This window comes from Mustela erminea, chromosome 13 (genome assembly GCF_009829155.1).
Source record: "Mustela erminea isolate mMusErm1 chromosome 13, mMusErm1.Pri, whole genome shotgun sequence".
Classification (NCBI taxonomy): domain Eukaryota; kingdom Metazoa; phylum Chordata; class Mammalia; order Carnivora; family Mustelidae; genus Mustela; species Mustela erminea.
The window spans coordinates 49,115,513-49,140,178 of NC_045626.1; the positions used below are offsets into that span (position 1 = coordinate 49,115,513).

The window sequence follows — 24,666 nt, forward strand, 5'->3', positions numbered from 1 at the left end:
ATCAATTCCTAGAAGCAAAATTGCTGGTCAAAGGATATATCCAGATTTAATTTTGTTAAATATTGCCAAACTGCCCTGGTTTGGTTTGGTTTTGGCATACACAAGGCAGTCTTCATTTATCCCCCACACACTAGAAACATTTTCAGTTGAACTTCAGTTTTTCTAAGGTCCACATCAAATAGGAAGCTGCCGAAAGCAGAGAAAAGCTGGGCTGGAAAGAATCCCTGATAGAGAGGCACCAAGTGAGGGTTGAACTAATAATGGCTGAATCGATTTATATTCCCATTATCAATTTATGGATCCCCATACCTTCAAAAATGTAGAATATTACTTACTTTTGGATCTTTGTCAATTTGACAGTTGAAAAATGGTATCTCAATGTAGTTTTTTTTTTTTTTTTAAAGATTTTATTTATTTATTTTGACAGAGAGAAATCACAAGTAGATGGAGAGGCAGGCAGAGAGAGAGAGAGAGGGAAGCAGGCTCCCCGCTGAGCAGAGAGCCCGATGCGGGACTCGATCCCAGGACCCTGAGATCATGACCTGAGCCGAAGGCAGCGGCTTAACCCACTGAGCCACCCAGGCGCCCCTCAATGTAGTTTTAAACTGTATTTTTCTTATTATGGATGAAATTGAATATCTTTTCAAATATTCAAAAGCCCTTAAATTTTCTTCTCTGAAACTTCTAGTTTTTATCCATTTTTCACTTGGTTGTTGGTTTTATTCTTGATTTGTAAGAGCTTTCTATATATTAAAGAATTCTGTCTTTTGTGTATGATATGGGGACAACATTTCCCCCCAGTTTGCATTTTGCCTTTGCTTTTGGTGTTTGCTGTTGGTTTTTTTCCACGCAGTTTTAATTTTTATACTTAAAATTTATCAATTTTTTAAAATGTTAAGGAGTTGTATGGAAACACAGAATACACTTTATCTTTTTAATTAGATAATCTATATAAGCCAGTGTTTATTTCCTAGAGGCACTAAGAAAGCAAAGGAGAGTAAGTTAAAAAAAAAAAACAACTATCTAAATAATTAGAACTCCAAAGATGTTATTTTTCTATTAAAAAAAGTTTTTCAGTTTTTTTAGTTTGTCATTTAAAAAAATTTTTTATAAATTTTATTTATTTATTTGACAGAACAAGAGAGAGATCACAAGTGGGCAGGGAGTCAGGCAGAGAGAGAGGGGGAAGCAGGATCCCCATTGAGCAGAGAGCCCAATGCAGGGCTCAATCCCAGGACCCTGAGATCATGACCAAAGGCAGAGGCTTAACCCACTGAGCCACCCAGGCACCCAGTTTATCATTTTTTTAAAGGGAAAAATAGATATTTTCACCTTTCCCACTCTCTCTTGCTTTTGCAAAATAGGCAGAAACACACACACACACACACACACACACATACACACACACACACACACACACACACACACACACCACAGAAAAGAGGAGATCTGAAGATGAAAAATGGACAAGGGTTTGAAGCAGCCGAACAGGAGCCTGGTATGAAAATTTTGCATAAGTAGCTTCTCATCTTAGAGGAAACCAAATGAACATCTTTTGATCCATCTGTTTCTTTTCTTAAAAGATTTTATTTATTTATTTGACAGAAGAGAGAGATCACAAGTAGACAGAGAGGCAGGCAGAGAGAGGGAGAAGCAGGATCCCTGCTGAACAGAAAGCCTGATGCGGGGCTTGATCCCAGGACCCCGAGACCCCGACCTGAGCCGAAGGCAGAGGCTTAACCCACTGAGCCACCCAGGCGCCCCTTGATCCACCTATTTCTTGATCCTGGACTTTATTTCTTGATTCTGGACTTTTAATTAGTGGAAGGGCTGCATACTTCTGGTATGACAGCGAGAACCCCAGGCAAAAGGGTCAACTATGTTTTATTTTTTCCAACAAGGATGTCTATGGATTTTCTCCCTCATACCCTAAATTCCAACTTCCAACCCTTTCTCTACCTCCTATAAACATTCTTTCTTTAGACCATAGCTGAGAAATGTGGGACCCAATCAGTGTTTATGACTGTCTCTGTTGGCAACTCCTACGGCTCCTTCATTGGCCAAAAAATCTTTTCTGAGTTGCTGCTCTTCACCCAACCTCAGTATATCAACTCAATATGTCCAAAATTAGTATGCCTAAAACAAAACTCATGATTATTAGAGTAAAAGCTATTCCTAACACCCAATTTGATTATTTTCATTTATTTACCTAGGAAGTACTGTGAACTGTGCTAGGAAGGATAATAAAGGCCATCCCCAATCTCAAAACAATTCCAATCTAAACGTGAAAGACATAAAAACATGTAAATATTCACTAGAAGTAAGAACAAAGTACTGTAAAAGTACAGAGATTATAGCACTTCTGTCCAGAGAAATGAAGAAAACATCAAAGGAGAGATGACATTTGGGTGGCTTTAAAGGGTTTATTAAACAGAATTGGGAGGATCGCACAGGCCAGTAGAGCAGAATGTCAAAGTCATAGAGTATTTTAGAAATACAACTTCATTGTTGAAGGGAAGGGTTGAGTGGCAAGTAGGCTGAGGATTCATCACCCTCCACAACCTGCTGCGACCATTGCCACAACGAAAGAAGCAGAATCAGAAGCAGCAGCCACTAGTGTGAGAGCAGGAAGAGACTGGAGACGAGGAAGATGGGAGTCCCATCAGACCACCCAACCTTCTTGACCCTCCCCACTGTGGCCAATGGAAAGCCTGGTGACACCAAACCAGCCCCAAACTGGAATTCACCTGCAGGTCCACCAACAATAGAATGGATAAATAAGTTGTTGCGTGTGCAACGGGATGGTATGCTGTAATGAACAATCTCATACACACGATGTGGAACGAAAAGAGCGAGAGAAAAAAGAATGGAAAAGAGGTTCTCCATTATCAAGGGAACCAATGATTCCACCACAACTGAGTCTCCTACCTCCTTCCTAGGGCAGAAGCTCACTCTGGGAGACTTAAGCATCAGGTATAGCCCATTGATCATGGTTCATGGGGGGCCAATGCTGAATCTCCTTTTACCGGGCTAGGCCATAAAGGTCTTTCCAGAGAAGGCTTTTTCCCAAAGAGAAAAAAAAAAAAAAATCCTCAAAGGCTCAAAAGTTGGTTTCTTATCAAGAATATCTGCTCACCCAAAAGATGAACCCCAGGTTATGGAAAACAAATTTGACCACCCTCTCCGCTGACACTGCCAAAAAGGGCCACTGTTGACAGGAGGACCTTTGAGCCTTCTACCATCCAGGTATCAAGAGACCTTCTGTGTGAGACTGTGCCTTCCCATCCATGCTGGAAGGAGCCCTATGTGACCTAATAGGCATATATTTCCCTGTGGCCCTGTGATGTCTACGATGAGGCTACTCTACTTATCACTGTCAATGACACCCACCCCCATCTGCCACCTCCTCCATTGGGACCCAGAGCCGTTTCATCACTGGTCTGCAGTGTGCACTCCTTTTTTTTTTTTTTTTAAATTAAGCCTCCAGAGACTTGCCTACAGAACCCCATGCCTCCTGGGTCTTCTTCCCCCTCAGCAACTGATTGCTAAACAGGAAACCTCTTTGGTGCTGTTTCTTGTGCATGTGTCCACCCAGCCCCAGTACTGCCCTCAATTCCTAAGAGCCAAGGAGCAGTTTTCTACCATTTTTTTCTTCTAGCTTTTGTTTTAAATCCTTTTTATGTGACACGCAACTGCTCCTCTCTCCATGTTGCCGGCTGCTCTGTGAAACGCACCGGGTTGTCTGAGCTGGGGTAAGTTTGGATAACTGGTACAGAGCTACTCCCCAAAAGACGACTCTCCCTGTTTTTGAATTTTATAGTTTCTGTGTCAGTAGCATGATCCCCTGCTGCTCTGGTCTGTGATCACTGTGTCCTGTGAAACTCTGTGTCCCCTTGTAGCCTTTCTCAGTGTCTGTGGCACTTTTGTGACTTCCCAACACTAGAGTAAGGTTTTCTATCCAAAATGGTGCCCTCCAGATTTTCCGCTCTTCCCAACATGGGAGAACTGTTAAACTTTCCACAAGATTGCCTCCCCGGTTCTCTCCACTCTTCTGTTGGTGTCAGTTTTACTGGGTTTGATAAAGCTCTTTAAAGAGATGCCCTTTAAAGACTCTGACAGGCTTACACCATGTCCTCTCCAACCCATTTTAGTTAGACTATATCATTGTGAGGCTACCAGCCCTTCTGTCTGAATCCTATGAATCTCTACCTGGCCCACATCTGGGTGGAACCTGGACAGTACTGTCACCTTCTTCTCACCTTCTTCCCCACATTCCTGGTACTTGCTCCTTTCCTTTCCTTTCCTTTCTTCTTTCTCTTTCCTTCTTTCAAGATTTTATTTATTTATTTGACAGAGAGAGAGAGACTGCGAGAGAGGGAATACAAGCAGGGGGAGTGGGGGAGGGAGAAGCAGGCTCCCCACTGAGCAGGAAACCTGATGCAGCACTCCATCCCAGAACCCTGGGATCATGACCTGAGTGGAAGGCAGAGGCTTAATGACTGAGCCACTCAGGTGTCCCGCACTGGCTATTTTCTATGAAAATGGCAATGAACAGGTTTAGTTTTGAATTGGCCCTAAGGAAATGAGTCAGGAGTTGTGTGGGTAAAAGGAAGGGATGACAGCTATTGGAGAGCTGAAAATAATTTTTTTTTAAGTAGATTCCATGTCCAACACGGAGCCCAGTGTGGGACTTGAACTCAACAACCCCAAGATCAAGACCTGAGTTGAGATCAAGACCTGAGCTGAGGGGAGCATGGGTGGCTCAGTTAAGTGTCTGCCTTCAGCCCAGGTCATGATCCTGGAGTTCCAGGATCAAGCCCCGTGTGGGGCTCCGTGCTCAGCAGAGAGCCTGCTTTTCTTTCTGCCCTTCACCCCGATCATGCTCTCTCTCCTTCTCTAGCTCTCAAAAGAAAAAAAAAAAATACCCAAGCTGAAATCAAGAGTCAGATGCTTGACTAACTGAGCTACCCTGAAAATAAGTTTTCTTACTTTTTAACATTTCTTTTGGTACAAGTAATAAATGTAGTAGAAACAAATAAAAAATAGGTTGGGGACAGTCTGCAAGGGACCTTAAATGCTAAATCAGGAATTTGAATTTTATCCCAGAAGCAGGAGAAAGCCAATGGAAGCTTTCAAAAAATTAACATAATTAGATATTTTAAAAGTAGAAGATAACTCTGAGGTAATATGAAAGTTGGATTAGAGACTAGATAAAGGTTTCTGAAGACTCTAGGAAGAGTTGATGGTGATTGTACCTAATCAGGGGTGGAAGGAACACAGAAGAGAAGCCCTTCAGATAGGCAGTTAGCAATTGAGGACTCAAGGTCAGGAGTGGGAACTCAACAAACAGACCCTAGAAACAGAGAGCTGCCATACAGATAATTGCTATCAGTACTGGGGAGATTACCTAGGGACTTCCATCACAAAGAAAGTATGTGGAGTAAGAGGGTCAAGGAGGGAAGTCTGAGAAACACCATCATTTGAGAGTCAAGCAAAGAAAGAGGAAAACCTCGTTGCAGATGAAGGAGCAGTAGGGAGAAATAGGGAGGAAACCATGAACCTATCGGGTCGTGAAGGCCAAGGGACAAGAGAGTTTGGAGAAATGGGAAGTAGTTAGCAGTTTCAACAGGCAGGAGAGGTAAAATAGGACCATGTGCCATGTAGCAATTAGTCCTTCAAGAAGTGTGGTGAACTAGGACAGAAATCAGGAGGTAGCTGCTGGAAAGGTAGAATGGCAGGAAAGAGACATCTGAACAAGGGATGCCCAGAGGATGGTTTTTTCCTTCCAAAGAAACGGAGAGGTGGTGATACTGAAGAGAGGTGATGATTAATGGAAGAAGGTCCTAGAAGGACAGAGAAAGGAGAGAGGAACAGATGGAAGATACATCAATGGAAGAACCTCAGGGCAGGGGCCTGGGTCCCTGGTGACAGCAGAGATCCTTTACCAGCTGTAGACAATTACCTCCAAACTTTTGTTTATGTGGGAAAGAAATAAACTTTGAACTTGGTGTTTAGTGTTTCTTGTCGTTTGCAGACAAATGTAATCCTAACTGATACAGGAGAGAAGGGCGTTGGAAGAATAAGCAAGCCCCTCTCAAAAACATGAAGACATGAAATCACACGGTGTGTTCTGAAGACAAGACCAGTCTGCAATTACTAGACTATCGAAAGGGGGAGAGGGAATGGTAGGAAAGGAAGAGGAAAATGTAGACCCAGGTGTGAGGAGCTAAGACTGGATCTTATGGATAAAAACTAGCTACATGAAAGGTTGTTCAAGAAATGACGTTTCCATTTCAGCTTTGACTAGATTCTTCTGTGGCAACCTGGAGGGGGCCCATGAAGAGGAAAAACAGGATGCAGGAGAGTGCTTAGAAGTTTCCACTATAGTCCTGGTGAGGGATCATGATGCCTGCAGGGGTGTAGTTAGGGTAGCGTTACAGAAGATGGGGAGACCTAAGAAATACTTAGGAATTAAATCAGTAGGAATTGATAACCAATAGAATGGACAAGTAATTCAGGGTGAAGCTTAGGTCTCTATCTTGCATATCTTTTCTCCATCCCCACTGTTAGTACTTCAATTCAGGCAGGCACTACCTCACATATTCATTCAATAAACATTTATTGAGTACCTTCTCTGTGCCAGGTCCTGCAGATACAATGGTAAACAAGAGAGAAATGGTCTTTGCTCTCCTAGATCTTAGGACTATCATTGCTGAAAGCTTCATATGTGATACTTCATTTAACCCTCCAAATACCCTTTAAGTATTACTATGTCCCCACTTTTCAGAAGAGGTAGCCCAGTCTAAGAAAGTTGAATAATTTGCTCAAGGTCACTTGGCTAGCTGGTAAGTTATGGTACCAGGAATCATGCACAGATCCACCTTTAAAAGCCATGGTTTTGTTTTGTTCTGTTTTGTTTTAGTAGGCTGTACACCCAATGTGGGGCTTGAACTCATGACCCTAGGATTAAGAGTTGCATATTGTATGGACTGAGACAGCAAAGAGCCTCTAAAGCCATGTTTTGTTTTGTCTTTTAAGATTTTATTTATTTATTTGACAGAGATCACAAGTAGGCAGAGAGGCGGGCAGAGAGAGAGGGAGAAGCAGGCTCCCTGCTGAGCAGAGAGCCCCATGGGATGGTGGGGGCTCCATCCCAGGATCCTGGGATCATGACCTGAGCTGAAGGCAGAGGCTTTAACCCACTGAGTCACCGAGGTGCCCCTAAAGCCATATTTTTGATCACTTGACTATGATCTCTCTCATGCAATTACAGATAATTTACTAAATACTGTAACAAGGAGTACAGTGCTTTGGATGATTACAGCCTCCTAACTGGACATTCTTTCTACATTTGCATGTTTCTTAAGTGCAGATTGGGGAGAATGTTGGTACCTCCTCTAACTGAGGGCACTTGGAGGAAGAAGATGAGGTTTTGGACAGAAGGTAATACATTTCGGGTCTTAAATATATTGATTTTGAGAAGAAATATCCAAGTAGAGAGATCTAGCAGCAAGGTAATAGAGAAATTTGAGATTTAGAGGGATGCAGGGTTGGAGAGAGAGCACTTAGCATCACTAATACTTAGAAGTCACCTAAATCAAGGCAGCTGGGTACAGGCTTAAGAAGAGTGGAGTAGATTTAGAATAATTGATTAGAGAAAAAAGAGAGGAACTCACCAAGGGCACTCAATTCAAAGATATAATTAAGTTGTTTTTAGGGTTAGAGAGAATGAATTTATTGGTTGGTATCAATCTGCATGGTTGAGGGGTTTTCTCTAGCAGCAATAACCAACAAAAGAACAGGAAAACTTGCAAACATTTTATCAGTTTACTAGTTCTTTTCTTTCTCCCACTCTGATTTAAGACCTTGCCTGGGAGTCCCCAGAGCACCCTGAATTTACCTTTGATCTGCTAATGAACACTTGACCTATCAGGTTCTATTTAAGTCCACCTCCCCTTTGGACTTTGAAATCCTCAAAGTTCTTTGAGACTCTGAAAACTCCAAAGTTCTTTGCCTTTTGAAAACCTGTGTTTTTCATACTTTTTATTCTCTATTATGTACTTGTTCTATCTCCAGGTTAGACTGCAGAGTCTCTGAGGGCGGGAATTGTGACTTTCAACAGTTTTGCAGGAACCTCACCTCAGTTCAATGCCTCATCCACAGTATTTCGTTAAACATTTGTGGGATCAACTTTAATCTAGAAGCTGCAAAGTGGTATCTAACCAACTCTCTAATTCTATCAAGCAGTGATTTTTTAAGTTTTCAGACTTGGAATAAACAATCCCCTCCTCTCAACCAGTTGTTTCGTTCTATTTTTCATTAAGAGGTAGTTAGGATACCTCCAACAAGTACATAACATTTTGACTTTGGAGTCTGGACCCTACCAACAGTTCTCTAGACTCTTTGACCATGGAGGAGCTACTAAGCATTTCTGGGTCTGCTGAATCCATATTGGTAAAACTCAAAGGACTGGACCTGATGATTGCTGATGTCCCTTCTTATTCTTAAATCCAAAGATTCAAAAAAAAAAAAAAAAGTGACCAGCACCCTCCCCCCCAAAAAAACCCCAAACAAATAAAAATAAAATAAAATCCCAAAATTCCATGACCCCTGGAAGACCTTTAAACCACATTTGAGAACACTGCCTTATAAAGCACAATTAAAACATGGATTCCAAGTGAAATAATTCAGAGACATAAGTACCATATGACTTAAATTATATGTGGAATTTAAAAAACAAAACAAAGGAACAAATAAACAGAAATCAGAAATAGATTCATAAATATAGAGAATAAACTGGTGGTTGCCAGAGGAGAGGAGGTTAGGAGGATGGGCAAAATAGGTCAAAGGGATTATGAGGTACAAACTTCCAGTCAAGGAGCACCTGGGCGGCTCAGTCTGTTAAGCGCTCAACTCTTGATTTTGGCTCAGGTCATGATATTGAGCCCTATGTTAAGCTCCGCACTGGGTGTGGAGCCTGCTTAAGATTCTCTCTCTCCCCCTCCATCAGTGCCCCTTTTTTCCCCCTCCCACAAATGCTTGTGTGCATACTCTCTCTCTCTAAAAAAAATCAATCAATCAAGGGAAAGAAAAGTACAGCATGGGGAATATAGTGGATAACGTAAGAATTTTTTATGATGACACATGGTAGCTGCACTTATGGTGAGCATTTCATAATGTATATAACTGTTGAATCACGATGTTGTATACCTGTATACCTGAATCACTATGTTGTATATACTAATATAATATAATGTCAGCTATATTTAAATTAAAAAAAAAAACATGGTGCCATGTTTCACAACTGGAAAAATGGCAAATAAATCCCAATCTCTATAAAGTTAGGCTATAATCTATAGAGCATATTACCTCTAAAATGAAGACAGTGATGTTTTATATTTAATTATTGCTTTGACTGCTGAGATGTTTTTCAGTGGTAGGCTTATCCAAATATCAAACAAAAGGACACTGTCATTCACTTTGCTAGTAAAAACAGAAGAAAGCTAGAATATGAAACATTATCTCAGATCTCATATGTACCTTGGTAACACATTCCTTTTTTTTTTTTTTTTTTCAGAAGAGAAATCAAAGAGTGTAAGTGACTTACTCAAAGTTACAGAAGTACTAAATGGCAAGGTTTGTAGTAGAATCCAAGGTTTCCAATCATATACCTTTTTTTTTAAAAAAACAACCAAAATGCTCAAAAATCGCCTGAAAGACAAAAACAGATGAAGGTGAAATGCCAGTTGGTTGAGTTTAAACAGAGACCTCACTTTGTTCTTTCCAGGTTCAATAATAAACAATTCCGTGATTAGCATGAAAGGCTGGCAGATGAAACATTTGACTCCTAACCGAAAATACTTGTATTTTTGCACGACGGTTAGTAAATCAATTGTAAAAATTAAAGTAAATGGAAAACAGGGAATTAGGAAGCCCAAAACTCAATTTTCCTTCACTCTTTTGGAAGACAGATAGAAAAAACAAAACAAAATCCCCGTGGTTCCCTTCATTAGCAGCCAGGGTGGTGAGTCCCATTGTAAATCCCACTTATAAAGGCTCGTGGCTACCTGCAGAGCCTAGGAGTACCAATCACATTAGTGAAGACACCAGATGACCAAAGGAAGCAGTGAGGGTCTGGGAAAGCTAGTAAACAAAAGGCAGCATTCCAAATGAATGCCATTGCTAGAGTCTGCATTGTAAAATGCCTGGATTTGAGAACCCTAAAGAAGATTAGCTTAAGACAACAAAAGATTCAAACAAGATACAAAGAGCTCATTTTGACACATTAAGAAATTGTCTTTATCAGATCATCAGGTGCTTAAGTGTAATTATTAAAAAAAAAAAAAAATTCCACCTAAGTTGTGTTTGAAGAACTTATCCTAGAAGAATAGGGACCTAAACATGGTTCTAGAATATAACTTGTTCCTAACCAAAATTCATGAACCAGATATGCTGGCCCTTTCCCCTTTTAATCTTCCTGACATTTTGAAGGCTTGTAATGACTTTAGAATTTGTTACACACATCATTTCAAGGTACCACTCTGCTTACAAGTACTAGTCCTTTTAATGCCAACTAGAAAAACTTGACTCTCTCCAATTGTACGTGATTCTTTTTCTTCCATGTTGTTGCCTCATTTACAAAGAAAATAAGTAAAACTTTAAAGTATGAAAATGAAAGGCAGCAAACATTAGGCCACGGTGTAATTTCCTGGACATTTTCCGTCACTTCCCATGCTTGTTTGGCTCTTGCCGCAAAGTTTGAACTCAACTACAGTTGAGATGCTTAAATTTGAAAATGCGGAAGGAAAACCTTATTGACTTCTGTGTGGAGGAAGCTGATATTTGCTGCTGTTTGTTTTCTCTTGTTTTGAGGGGTGAGTTAGGGAATTATGTTCACAAATTTTGACAACTTCCAATACTGTTTGCCAGTTTTATTCACTAGATATCCATAGTGCTAAGCTGAATAATGCTGATATAAAGTAGAAATAATTACTTATTGAAAGTCCTGTCAGAAGACACGGTCACTGACAAGATGAATACTGCTGGGTCAAATGGCCTTCCACTCAACGAAGAATACTCAGGTGTACAGACTGTCAATCAGTCTGAAATTTTACAAATGTATTTAAAGACCCCCTATCAATAACAGATAAGCAGACAGGCAAGAAGGGTTCTGATAATTTAAATAGTCCTAAAAACCTGTCAGTCAAAGTTGAGGTATAATAATAGAACCTTTTCCTGTAATTTCTTTTCTTTTTTTTTTTTTTTAAGATTTTATTTATTTATTTGACAGACAGAGATCACAAGTAGGCAGAGAGGCAGGCAGAGAGAGGAGGAAGCAGGCTCCCCGCTGAGCAGTAAACCCAATTCGGGGCTCGATCCCAAGACCCTGAGTTCATGACCTGAGCCGAAGGCAGAGGCTTTAGCCAACTGAGCCACCCAGGAGCCCCTTTCCCTAATTTTTATTTGAAAATCAATTTCTCATCATATCTCCTCAGTTTGATAAATAATTACTTCTCACCAAGAACACAAGTAGTTCAGCTCCCACTTTCCCTTTGAGAGGTACTCCCATTGTGTTGTCAAACCCTAACAGGCTCATAAGCAAGTCTTACTGACACAGAAGGAAACGTTCACATTGAATGAGCGGATGTTACTATTAGGCCAGGTGAAAACTTTGACTTCACGTATGTTCAAGTGGAAACACATTGGAATAGGTCAGTGAGTCTGAACTCCTAACAGCTTCCTGGCTTTACCTCTCCTCTAGGTTTAGAAATTACATAGTCATAGCAACATTATTGTAAGACTTAAAATTTTTGTAAAGTCTATTTAAAAAATATAATCGATCCCCCTTGTTTGACAGAAGCACAAGGAAGTAGGAAAGTAAAGGGACTGGTAGCTGAGTCACATTTCAAGTTTACTGTGGACGAGGGGCACAATCCTCACCCCTAACTTCCTCAGACCCTTACTAGTGCTGCAGTTTCTCTAGACTTTTCAATTTTGTCACATAGACAGTGGCAGAAATATGTCTTATCAAGTCAGTACCAGAGTATTTTCTCAGCTCTGAATTTGCTGACTGCATTGGTGGAGTGTCTCCTTTCATTGTCTCAACTGCCCCTTCCCTCTCTCCTTGGCAGTTAAGACGCAGGACCAAGAAGGGCCTGACCTGAGCGGCTTCTAAATCAGTGAAGACAGGTGGTATGGGGAGTGATAAGCCCGGTTCGAGTCATGCTCTACCACTTTACAATCATGTGGCTCGAGGCTAGTTGTCTATAAAATGAGAACAATATTTCCTGCCTCAGAGGGTTATGGCAGATAATATATGTGAAGCACCTGGCATATACTAGGCATACAATCAGTGTTAATACTCTTCCTTACAGAAATCCCTAACTATAGGAAGAATTATGCTTTTATAGAGTTCTTTTATGCATATGATCTTAGATAATCTTTATTTTTTAAAAAATGTTTTATTTATTTATTTGACAGACAGAGGTCACAAGTAGACAGAGAGGCAGGCAGGGGCGGTGGAGGGGGGGGGAAGCAGGCTCCCTGCTGAGCAGAGAGCCCGATGTGGGGCTCGATCCCAGGACTCTGATCTTAGTTAATCTTTAAAAGACTACCACACTCAGAAGTAGCAAGGTACTTGAATGTATGTCCCCTGCCTCCAGAACCAACTTTTTTCCCTATTGGGCTAATATGTGAGCAGCTGTGGTGGCGGAGACCCCATCATATTCCTATATCATCAGCTCCTGTGGGTAGGGATGTGGAGCGGGGGCTGAACTGGGAGGGATCTTAGAAGCAAGCAAATGAAGCAAAAAATAGATATATGATCAAACAAACCCATACCATTTAGTAGGGTAATAGCCATAATATATCCTTTATAATTTAAAAAAAAGACGATGAGAATAAAATTGAGACATAATTATAAAGCCGTAGCTGCTAGATCTTTATAAGCATGTCATTATTTTATGTTGGTCACAGACGAAAAAAAACTTATGAAAATAACAGACCCAAAAAACATTATCCTAGCTTAAGGCTGAGAAAGGATTCCTAATTGTCATTAGATGGAACCTGTATCTAAATTAACCAAAAGTTCCTAAAAACACCTCAGAACTGTGAGAGCTTTCATATACTTTACTCCCTTTAATCCTCACAATAACTTCCTGAGACGCATATTACATTTGTTAGGAGAATACAGACTCCACAAGATTGAGTGGCTTATTTGAGAAAGGGCTGATACCAAAACCTACATTCTTTAACCCCTATATGTGCATTCTTCAAGCGAAGTCACATTATGTTCTCTAACAAAAAAAATAGGTAAAGCGGCCCAACCTATAACCAAGATTGTTAATTAAAACTCAAGAGAGAAATAACAAATGTTACATTGGTTAAACATGAATTTACTTACACAAATTATAGATATCCTAATCAAAGAGTTCTGAGGTCAGAATGATATCTATTATTGAGATTTGAAAGTAGTTTTTAAAGTTATATTTGGTCTACTCCAGAAGTCAGACTAAAAGAAAATGTGATTCCTACCTCTCTCCATTCTGATTACATATAATTAAATTCTGGCTTTACTAATTGCATTTTTTAAACTTCAAATTTTCTAATAAGATAAATTTAAAGTTCGGGGTGCCTAGGTGGCTCAGTCGGTTAGGCGTCTGACCCTTGGTTTCGGCTCAGGTCGTAATCTCATGGGTTGTGGGATCGAGGCTCACATCCCGCTCTGGACTCAGTGGAGAGTCTGAAGATTCTCTCCCTCTTTCCTCTTCCCCTCCCCCCCACATACACATGCACATGATCGCATGCTCACTGACTCTCTTTCTCTCTCAAATAAATCTTTTTTTTAAAAAGATAAAATTTAAAGCTTAATCCATAATGACAACTTTTCATCCAGAAATATGATCTTCACTCTTCTTATTACTTTTCCTTCCATTACCCACCCTGGGAAAAATCTCTGTTGAGAAGCAAAATAAAAGGAATTTTCTGATTAATGGAGTCGAGTTATGTGGACCAATTGTATAGAAGTTGAAAGACAAAGCGCTCCTTAGTTGGGGATAGAAAGTAAAGAAACTAAGGAGAGCCCTAAAAAGAATAGCAGGAAGATGGGATGCTGGGGTGCCTCAGCTGGTTAAGCATCTGCCTTCTGCTCAGGTCATGATCCTGAGGTCTTGGCACTGAGTCCCGCATCAGGCTCCTTTCTCAATGGGGTACTTGCTTCTCCCTCTGCCTGCCACTCCCCCTGCTTGTGTGCTTCTCTCTCTCTCCCTCTCTGCCACATAAATAAATAAAATCTTAAAAAAAAAAAAAAAAGAATAGCAGGAAAAAAACAGGTGATCACACCTATGGATGAAGATAATCAACAAGGCGCCTGGGTGGCTCAGTGGGTTAAAGCCTCTGCCTTCTGCTCAGGTCATGATTCCAGGGTCCTGGGATTGAGTTCCGCATCGGGCTCTCTGCTCTGCAGGGAACCTGCTTCCCCCCAACCCCCGCCTGCCTCTCTGCCTACTTGTGATCTCTGTCAAATAAATAAATAAAATCTTAAAAAAAAAAAAAAGATAATCAACAGTAATCAGGTGAGTTGGGGTGGGTAGTCCTGCCAATCTAAGAACCCAGAGAGGCTCTTCAAGTCCTTTGCTAGTGTGATAGTAATGGTGGCAATGGTAGAAAGCGCTGAGTGAAAATCAGGAGTCCTATGAGGAAAAAAAGAACGGACGTTCCCATTTGTTTCAGCAACAGCTTCAGCATGGCCTATATTTGACCTGAATGTAATTAAACAGAAAATCTGGCTGGAACGACTACTGATTTTTCTTGATGAAACCAATATACCCATTGAGACATTGAGACATGCCCATTAAATCTCACCATTCATTAGATCAGTGTTTCTCACAAAGTCTAGTTCAAAGACTGCATCAGAGTCACCTGAAGAACATGTTCACCATGTAGGTTCTTTACCATCTCTCTCTCAGAGACTGCTGAGTCACTTGCTAGATAAGGACTCAGGAATCAGCATTTTGGATACCTCGGAAGGTGTTGCTATATTTAGCAAATAGGCAACTCTAACCCCAGATGATTCTATGACATTCAAGTTTGAAAATCACTTATTTGGAAAAAAGAGAAAAGAGAAGAGGATCAAAATTGCATATGGTTGTTAAATGGGATGCTTATTTATAACAATCTGTCAGACACCTTAAAAAGAAAGAAAAAAAAACCCCTCATTTTCTGATCTTAGGACTGACTACTTGACTACTTTTTGCTTCAATCTCTTCCTTTGGAAAATGGGGGGGGGGGGGGAATGATGGTGCCTCCTAAGCCCCCTGCCACTCTAGTTATGATCAAAGATGGTACCTAAGAGCACAAGAGAGTTAGAAAAGTCATAAGCCATTTTGCTGTAAGAACAGCAAATTGGTCCTGGGATGAGCATCATGTACACCCCCACCAATTTTTGGATGCCTGTGGCATTTGACCTTTACCTCTTCCTCTCAGACCATCCCTAGCAGGGAACAAAAACATCCTAAAAAATCAGACACTAGGTTTTTCATTGTAAAACCTAAAAAAAAAAAAAAAAAAAAAAAAAAAAATCAATTGGCACATTGAAAACAATCCCCCAAATTTCCTAGGGTAATACTATTCTTGTAAAATCTCATAAAAATGCTTTGGATGAAACATTACATTTAGCACCCCCTGCCAAAAACCCAAAACCCAACTCCTCTAGGTTTTATATTCCACCCCCCGCAATAGCTTCAAACCAAGTTTCAAGTAATAGTAATTTGATTCTGTGTTACATGAAGGTTGTATAGCTGAAGAACATTGTGAAATGTTCAGCTCTATCATAAAAGGCATCAAGCCTGTGGAATTCTGAGGGAAAGAAGACTGCAAATGCCACTCCCATTTCATGGAAAAGTTAAACAGAAAAACTGCAAAATTACTAAATACCAATTATTAAAGTAGTTCACTACAGAAGGGATGCCAGAAGGGAGGGGAGTTCTGAGTAAGTGGTCTAGGAGCACAGAAGGGTGGAGGTGAGGACAGAAAGACATATGGGGAGTCTGCAAAGGTAAATTTTGATGATTAGCAGTATCCTGGTGGTTAGTAAATACCAGTGTGCCTCAGAATCACAGTACTGTTGCCTTTGACATTCTACTCTGGGTTGTCAGTCTGTGTATGCCATAAAGGGAAATTGAAAGTTTAGTCACAGTAAGAAGAAGACACAAATAAGTATAATCTGGCTTGACTGAAGGGAGACCCAGCAGAATATGTTTGCCTATTCTAGTTTTCCAGCTGTATCATTAACATAAGGTCCTGTTGCTGCTTTACTACTAACAGGTATGTGGGAGGCTGGGTCAAACATCATCTGATGTCATTCCCAACACAAGGGCTTTGCTTGTTTCTGTATAATGATGCTCTTGGACTGTTAAAACAGTCAGAGTCTTTCCTCATTATAATTACACAAGTCGCTTTACAGAAGGAAGGAAGACACCTGAATCGCACAACCAGGCATAGCAAAGGGAGCATGTGAACTTTCAACAAAAGAGGAAGCTTTGTACCAGATGTGAAAAAGTAAAGTTTATTTTTCCATTTAGCTTGTTTATTTAGGTAAGAAGGAAGGAGACAGCGGCTGCTTCCCATTCCAAACTGCTCAGGGAATGACTTTTCTTTCTTCTTTATAAATGAACAAAGTTGGCTTACTGCAGTTTCCAGAGGGATCTGGAAAGGAACCAAGTCACTAATGATTACATTTCATCTGTAGCTAGTTTAACCTTTGAAACCTGCCAATCAACACAGAAGACCAAGAGGGAAGGTCAATGAGCCTGGCCCATCTAGCATTCTCATGCTGTTTAGACAGAAAACAATTTATTAAAGATATTATTTTAAGAAATACAAAGCACATTATAGAGACTATAGTCCAGTTCTTCATAAGATCCGTTTAACAGCTGAGAAACCCTGAATCTTACATTAGTTTATTTTTCCTTTTTATCATTGTGATTAAGCAGCAGAGTGATAAAACTTTAACATTTAAAACAAAATAACCAAAGGAAAACATCTTTTGTCCTTGATTCATCTATCTTTTCACATTATTTTGGTCTGACACACCATTTGTTTCTAGACTAAAGATCTTCTTGGTATATATCCAAGACAAATGCTATCTTTTTCACAAATTGTCAAAATATTCTTCTTAATCCTCACGGTATTACATGCTATTAATAAATAATACAAAATATACCACAAAACTATCATTGATATTTTGATCTTGTATTCATTAGCGAAAAAAAAAAAACCCAAAACAAAAAACAACAGGCTACAAAATGTTAAATGGCTTTTCCCTCTTCTTTAACACATCCATTAAAAAAAATGCTTGCTTCTCTTTTTTCCTCATAATATCCCCTCACCCTGCTTCTTGCAGGAAAAAAAGAGAACACCATCACTAAGATTAATGGAGCATTGGTAAAGTATTTTGGGTACAAATGACCCACTTTTATGTACTGCCAGAACAATTCAGCAAGGGTTTAGGAAGGAGAAAACCCGAAGTTCCTTTCCATTGAATTCATGCAGCTGGTGGTGATAAATTGATTGTTCTCCTTTAACAGCAGGGTCAGAAAGACAAAGAAGGAAACATTTTCTATAATTGGCTATATTTTTTTATTAATTAGTAAAATTTTTTTTTTCTTTAAATGTCCTATGTCATCGAGATTAGTCACCTCCAGTTTTAATTAAATCCCTCTTAAAGGTAAACTCATGCTGATAGAAAGCAAAAGTGGGGTAACGGGATGATTTTCTTTAAGTAAGACAAAATGCAAAATGGTCCTTCTTTCTAAAGAAAGGAGAAAAGGGATTGCATCTACTTCTGGACCTCTGTTTCCTGGTATTGTTTCTTAAACACTCTGTGTGTTTCATGAAAATCATCACTTTGGTTTATCATCTTTAAAAATAACCAAAAATAGAACTGGTAATACACAAAATTTTAGATCCTGTGTGAAACTCAAGAATCCCACATTTTGAACTTCAGTCTGTTCTTCTAAGTACTATCAAGTGTGAGTTAAAGTAAGACATACTTACTGGGTCTTTGCTATGAATTCTCACAAAGATCTGCATCTGGCCCTATAATGACTGTTGTTACTGCAAAAATTATAGTTGCTAACATCAGCTAACATTCAATGCTAAATTTAAAGATATTTTTCATGCAATCAAACAGTTTTTTGGTTTTTATTTTTATTTTTTTATTTTTTATTTAAAACCAGAGTATAGCTACCATTTCATAGCAGTAGTATTAAGGTCCCAGGAAAGGTAAGGAAGTGTCTGGAGTGCAGCAGTCACTGCAAATCTATTCTCAAGGCTCAGATGTAAACGTGTGCCACTGGTGATACAGTGTTCACCAAGTCTCTAAACTAACATACTGAACAGAGTATTAACAATGGGACAATGGGTACAATTAGTAATGAATGCACATGTGCAGGTGTGTGCATGTGTGTAGCGCATAGAGGTGTGTGTGTGTGTGTGTACATTGTCATGCCTCCTTCCAGACATTAGATTTTTGGGAAACTTCAACTACCTAGCCTTGAACCAGACAAGCACCTGGAAATAAGAGAAAAATAAGTTTTCACAGGGAAACCAAGAAAGAAATGCAATGAATCTGTATTGCAGGTGTAGGCTCACTGTCAGTTATAAAGCAAAAGAGCAGTTTACCAGCAACACGACACACTGGTTCCAGGGAGAAGTGATAACTCACCTGAAGAAAAGAGACTCCACATCTACACAAAGTAGACAGTAATATATAGAAAGTGAGCGAGCGAGAGAGAGAGAGAAAGAGCACTACTCAGGCTATTTAGAATAGAGGCAAATAACCCTATCCCCTACACTAAATACTTTAACAGTCACTGCAGACATCACTGTAATTCAGCAAACCAGAGGAGCAGATCATTATAACAAGGACCCTGAGTCTATTAATGTGCATTTTTAAAGGGGAGAGTACTGACTAATGTATTGTAGATAGATCTTTCAATGAAATAATTTTTTTTTTAAGTTTTGAGTCTTCAGTTACCTGGAAAATAAAGTTATACAAAACAACTTAATTATTGTTTTGCTTTATGCAATGCATTTTGTCTCTAACTTTCAAAGGTTTTTCTGAATAGTCATTTGTTACTCTCAGAGAAGTTTCAAGGAATGTAATGATCTTAAACACTATCACTATTTACAACTACATTAAATGAGACAGTTAAGAGTTGAATTTTTTTAAAGATAACTTTTCCAGTTATATCGGCCTTGCTAAAAATTGTGTCTACCAAGCCACTGTACAAGTTTGGGGTTGTATTGCTGTTACGTTACTATAATAAGCTTCCATTCCTGGCTGATGATAGGTTATCACCTATACTATTGTCATGTGATTTTAAAATCTGGTGTACAAGCTCAGGTATCAAAGCCTCTGACGAGATGTGCATGAAGAACAAGGGGGAGGAGTTTCTGGAAACAAAAATTCTTGATTCATTAATTACTTGTTGAACATCACAATGTCATGGGCATAATCCCGCAGTCCTGGAGGATGCTTAGAAAACAACAGAAGAAGATTTCAGATACTCTGAAATCTTTAACTCTCTTTCTTTGAAAAAAAAAATCTGTCACAAGTCAGAAGGATAATGTCTCTTTTCACCCAATGAGAAAGCTGTTCTCACACGAGCATAATTAATCTTCTGACACCATGACAAAGAAATTCCTTAAAAGGATTTCTCCGATTTCCTCTCAAGACAGAAGATTGTCTTTATCCATCATCTGTTCTTCCTGATCCCTTCTTTTTGAATATCCACATCAGCAGAATTGTCCATCAGAAGAGACAGCAGGAGGGAAATCTCTGCATGATTGATAGGGCCCCAGTGCTCTGCAGGCTATTTAAGTGCAAGCGTCCATTGTTGCAAACTTACTTTACAGCAGTTAAACAAATATAATGGTCGCCAATTCAACCATTGTGCAGCTTAGACTTGACTAAAACTAGTAAGTGAAGTTTGCTAATGACAAGGCACTGATTTAAACTTTGCAGATAAGTTGGCCTGGTGTCTATTTTGAAAAGAAAATATTCTCCAAGTCATGAAACAGTCTATGTGTATTTGAAAGTGTTACAGACGAGACTGTAAGTAGATGGACATTCCCATTAAAAGGTAAGAAAAGTTGGAAACTTTTTTATCCTAACAGTTACTCAGTACCTCTTACCTACATGGTGGCTATTTGGGAAAACAAAAAACAAAAAACCAAAAAAAGTGCATTATGTTACCATCCGGAAAATGAGGTGTGACAAAGAAGAGAGTGGTACCAAGACTCTCTTAAAAATTTTTTTTCCAGACTCATCATAGTGGAGTTTTTTCTCAGAGATTTAGGTATATTCAGGTACTCTGACTCCAGTTTGTGTAAGAAATGGAAGCCATTTGAGACCCCTTGGGAGGATCTGCCACTTCTTTGGGTGGAACTAGTGAACAAGAGCACTACAGGTCGGTGTCAAGTGGAGGAACCAAGCACACTGGGCAAGGTCCCGACCCACAGAAAATGCAATCCTGGCTCCCCTTTCAAAGCAATCTACACAAAATGGAAACAGATCTAGAAATCTCACTAAGCTGTGGTAAAAGCACACCCAACATCAACAGTCGAGGTTACAGCATGCTCTGTGTTCTTTACAGATGCTGCCAAGAAAGGCCACTTGAGCCCAGACACTAGGACACACTGACACCATGTGTTCTGTTTGCACCACAATGACCTTGACTACTCAGTTCTTGGACGCACCCTGTGAAAATATTTGTTTATCCTTCCAACCCCTAAACAGTGAGGCCAGCCCTCACAGGCCAGGGCCCCCGCTCATTGGGGCTTCTGTTGGAAAGGTTGGAAGGACAGACGGTCAGTGCCTGAACTATGTGGGGCCTCCTCCAGCCTAGCAGAACAAGTGGTGGCTGGCCCACAGCCAGGACCCAATTTTCTGTGGGCCATGAGCAAACTGGTTTGGGTTTTCCTTAAATTACAGAGTTATCCTCAGGACTGATTGTCTCTCTGAAGATTTAGGGAGAAAGAAGTATATCCAGGATAAAGATCTAGGGAAATCTTTTGTGGTAATGAGGGACCCTAAGCAGTTTGAATGTAGAATAGATTATAGAGTATGAATTTAGAGAAGCTGGAAATCAATGGAGAATGAGCATTATTATAGGGACATGGGAGAGAGGGCCAGATGGAGGAATTCAGAGTGCTAATGGGGAACTCTGTCACTAGCTGAGGACCCAGAAATCTCCCCAGGGCTTGCATCACCAACAGCTCCACATTGTTGGTTAACAGGTCTTTTGTGAATGGCTTGTCTTCCCAAAGGGATTGTGTCTGTGCTGAGGCAGAAGGGGTGGGTGACAAGGACCATTCTTCATTGTTTTTGTTTGTCTTCTATACAGCGTATGGCACCTTATCCAGATCAATAAACACTTTAGCTAGTTAGAATGGAAACCAAGTAACAGGCTGTTAGTTCTGCCCAAGGCCAGGTGTGTAATACCTTGGAAGGGGACCTTGAGATTAAGTCCAAGTTCAAGAGGAATACTCTCTTGTCAGTAATGATCCTTGACATTAAATCCTTGATAAGAAAAGCCCACCAGTGTACATGAGAAATCTCTGTACCTTCCTCTTAATTTTGCCATGAACCTAAAATTGCTCTAGAAAACAATAAATCTTAAAAAAAAAAAAAAAAGCCAGAACAAAACAAAACAAACCCTACCAGTGGTCACAAAAACTCAGGGAAAAACAAGTATTTTAGTCTTTTGGCCTTCAGAGATATCTTTGTAAGACAAGGATAAATTGTAGAGTGGTCCATTACAAATGTTTAACACTAACTTCACAGAACTGACATTGGATTAAGACATGCGTTCACCGGATTCCAGCTCCCCTGTTTCCATGGGTGCATATGATTCAGTCTCTCTTTGGCCTCAGTTACTTCATCTGTTGATTAGGGATGATAATGGAACCTATATATTCCAGGATGCTCTAAGGATTAAATGTAAATCCTGGCATTTGGCAAACACTCAGGACATACAAGAGATCATTACAGATTCTCTGTTGCCTCTTTCCCCCTCAATTATACCACTCTCCAAGTGGGTACTTTCAGCTCTATTTCTGGGAGTTTATGTGTTTTGTTTTTTTTTTTTAAGATTTTATTTATTTATTTGACAGACAGAGATCACAAGTAGGCAGAGAGGCAGGCAGAGAGAGAGAGAGAGAGAGGAGCAAGCAGGCTCTCCGCAGAGCAGACAGCCCGATGCGGGGCTCGATCCCAGGACCCCGGGATCATGACCCGAGCCGAAGGCAAAGGCTTTAACCCACTGAGCCACCCAGGTGCCCCTATGTGTTTTTTTTTCTTTTAAGATTTTATTTCTTGGGGTTCCTGAGTGGCTCAGTCATTAGGCATCTGCCTTTGGCTCAGGTCATGACTGTGGTGTCCTGGGATCAAGCCCCGCATTGGGCTCTCTGCTCAGGGGGAAACCTGCTTCTCCTTCTCCCACTCGCCCTGCTTGTGTTCCCTATCTCGCTGTGTTTCTCTCTGTCAAATAATAAATTAAAAAATCTTTAAAAATTTTTTTATTTCTTCATTTGAGAGGGAGAGAGAGAGTGAATGAGAGTACAAGAGCAGGAGGAAGGAGAAGCAGACCTACCGCTGAGCAGGGAGCCCAATGCTGGGATCATGACCCAAGCTAACGGTGGATATTTAACTGACTGAGCCACCCAGGCACCCCTCTTAATTTATCTTCACACACATACACACACACACACACACACACACACACACACATGCACGTGCGTGAGTGCTATAGCAGTCTTTGGTGCTAAAAAAGGGGTCGACCCAATAAATTGAGCTAAGCAGACACTTCTGAATGACCAAGAGAAAAGAATGAGGACATCAGACAGAACAAGCAAAGAAGAACAGGGCAGGCCAGAGTGACACAGGGGCTGGAAACAGATAATTTCTCAGGACACTATTTGAACTATTGCTGGCTTGTGTGCTGCATTCTGCCTCCTCCAGCTCAGCTTCACCACCTGGTTTCCTGGTTACCTTTGCACTACCTTCAGGCTGGGGTCTTATTGGGATACACAAAGCACATTCTGTACTTGTTTTCCTTCCCACTCAATTCAGTGAATACTTATTTTGTTCCTACAGTTGTCAAGCATTGCTATAGATGCTGAGGATCCATTCATGAATAAGACTACCATCTAGAAGTTCACAGCTCAGAGAGCCTGACTTGACAGTAGTAGAGAGCACACATGGTACAACAGAGAACATACATGGTGTAATAGCTAACGTGGTGCAATTGAGTACATGTCTAACATAATAAAGAACACACGTGGTATAATAGAGAACATGCATGATGTAATAGAGAACACGCATAGTGTGACATAGAACATACATGGTATGACATTAAAGACACATAGTAAATAGAGAACATAAGTGTAATAGAGAACATACATGGTATAATAGAGAACTTGCATGACATAATAGTGCACACAGTACAATAGAGAACATGCATGATGTAATAGGGAACACGCATAGTGTGACATAGACCATACATGGTATAACAGTAAACACATTGTAAATAGAGAACATAAGTGTAATAGAGAACATACATGGTATAATAGAGAACTTGCACGACGGACTAATAGCACACACCGTACAATAGAGAATATGCATGATGTAATAGAGAACGTGCATAGTGCAACACAGAACATACATGACATAACAGAGAGCACATCTGGTATAACAGAGAACATACATGGTGTATAGAGAATATAGTGCAACAGAGAACATACACAGTGTAATAGCAAACATATGTGATGTAATACAGAGCACACATAGTACAACAGGGAACATACATGGTGTAATAGAGAACATACACATGCAACCAAGAACATACACAGCATAACAGAGAGCATACATGGTGCAAATGGCCTCAAGTTAGGCTGAATTTGGATCAATTCTGATTCAGTGGTAGCAGCCCCTTGTAGAAATGGCTCTAGTCAAGAATGTGGAGGCTGTGTCCAGGCTTGGTGGGGAAGTATCACCATCAGTTAGCAATGTCTTCCCTGAGTGTAGCAGAGGCAGATAGAGGTATGCAACAGAGAACATGCACAGTGTAACAGAACACACATGATGTAACAGAGAACATACATGGTGCAACAGAGAACACACATGGTATAACAGAAAATATACATGGTGTAATAGAGAGCAAAGATGAGCAGGAGCTTGCATGACAGAGAAAAGATGCAGTTGAAGACATTCCACAAAAAAGAGAACAGTGGGGCCAGGGTACCTGGCTGGCTCAGTTGGTTAAGCAACTGCCTTGGACTCAGGTCATGATCCCCAGGGCTCTAGGATCAAGTTCCACACCAGACTCCCTACTCAGCCGGGAGCCTGCTTCTCTCCCTCTCCTTCTGCCCAACCCCTTGTTTGTGCTCTCTCTCTGTCAAATAAATAAATAAAATCTAAAAAAAATAAAGAAATTAAATTAAAAAATAAATGAAAAAAAAAAAGAAAACAGTGAGGCCAAAAGAAGTAGATGTCACTTTGTGTATGTGTCTGAGTCCTAGAATGCATGAAGGCAGAATGACAGGAAGTTCAGTTAAAGAATGAAGTGACATTAAGAAAGTCAATGAGGGGGCACCTGGGTGGCT

At 40.2% G+C, this 24,666-nt stretch overlaps 1 protein-coding gene and 1 pseudogene across 7 annotated transcripts in view; one reads left to right on the forward strand and one right to left on the reverse strand.

Moving 5' to 3' along the window:
- Positions 1-24,666, reverse strand: part of GREB1L (GREB1 like retinoic acid receptor coactivator) — a 268,506-nt gene that overhangs the window by 157,931 nt on the left and 85,909 nt on the right. For 5 of the 7 annotated variants that reach the window (XM_032311189.1, XM_032311191.1, XM_032311190.1 and 2 more), the window contains exon 3: positions 9,608-9,711. The exons of the other annotated variants lie outside the window; for them this stretch is intronic. The gene's annotated coding sequence lies outside the window, so the exon portion shown is untranslated. The remainder of the gene's footprint in view (positions 1-9,607; positions 9,712-24,666) is intronic. 7 annotated transcript variants of the gene reach the window in all.
- LOC116571492 lies at positions 1,456-3,269 on the forward strand (annotated as a pseudogene).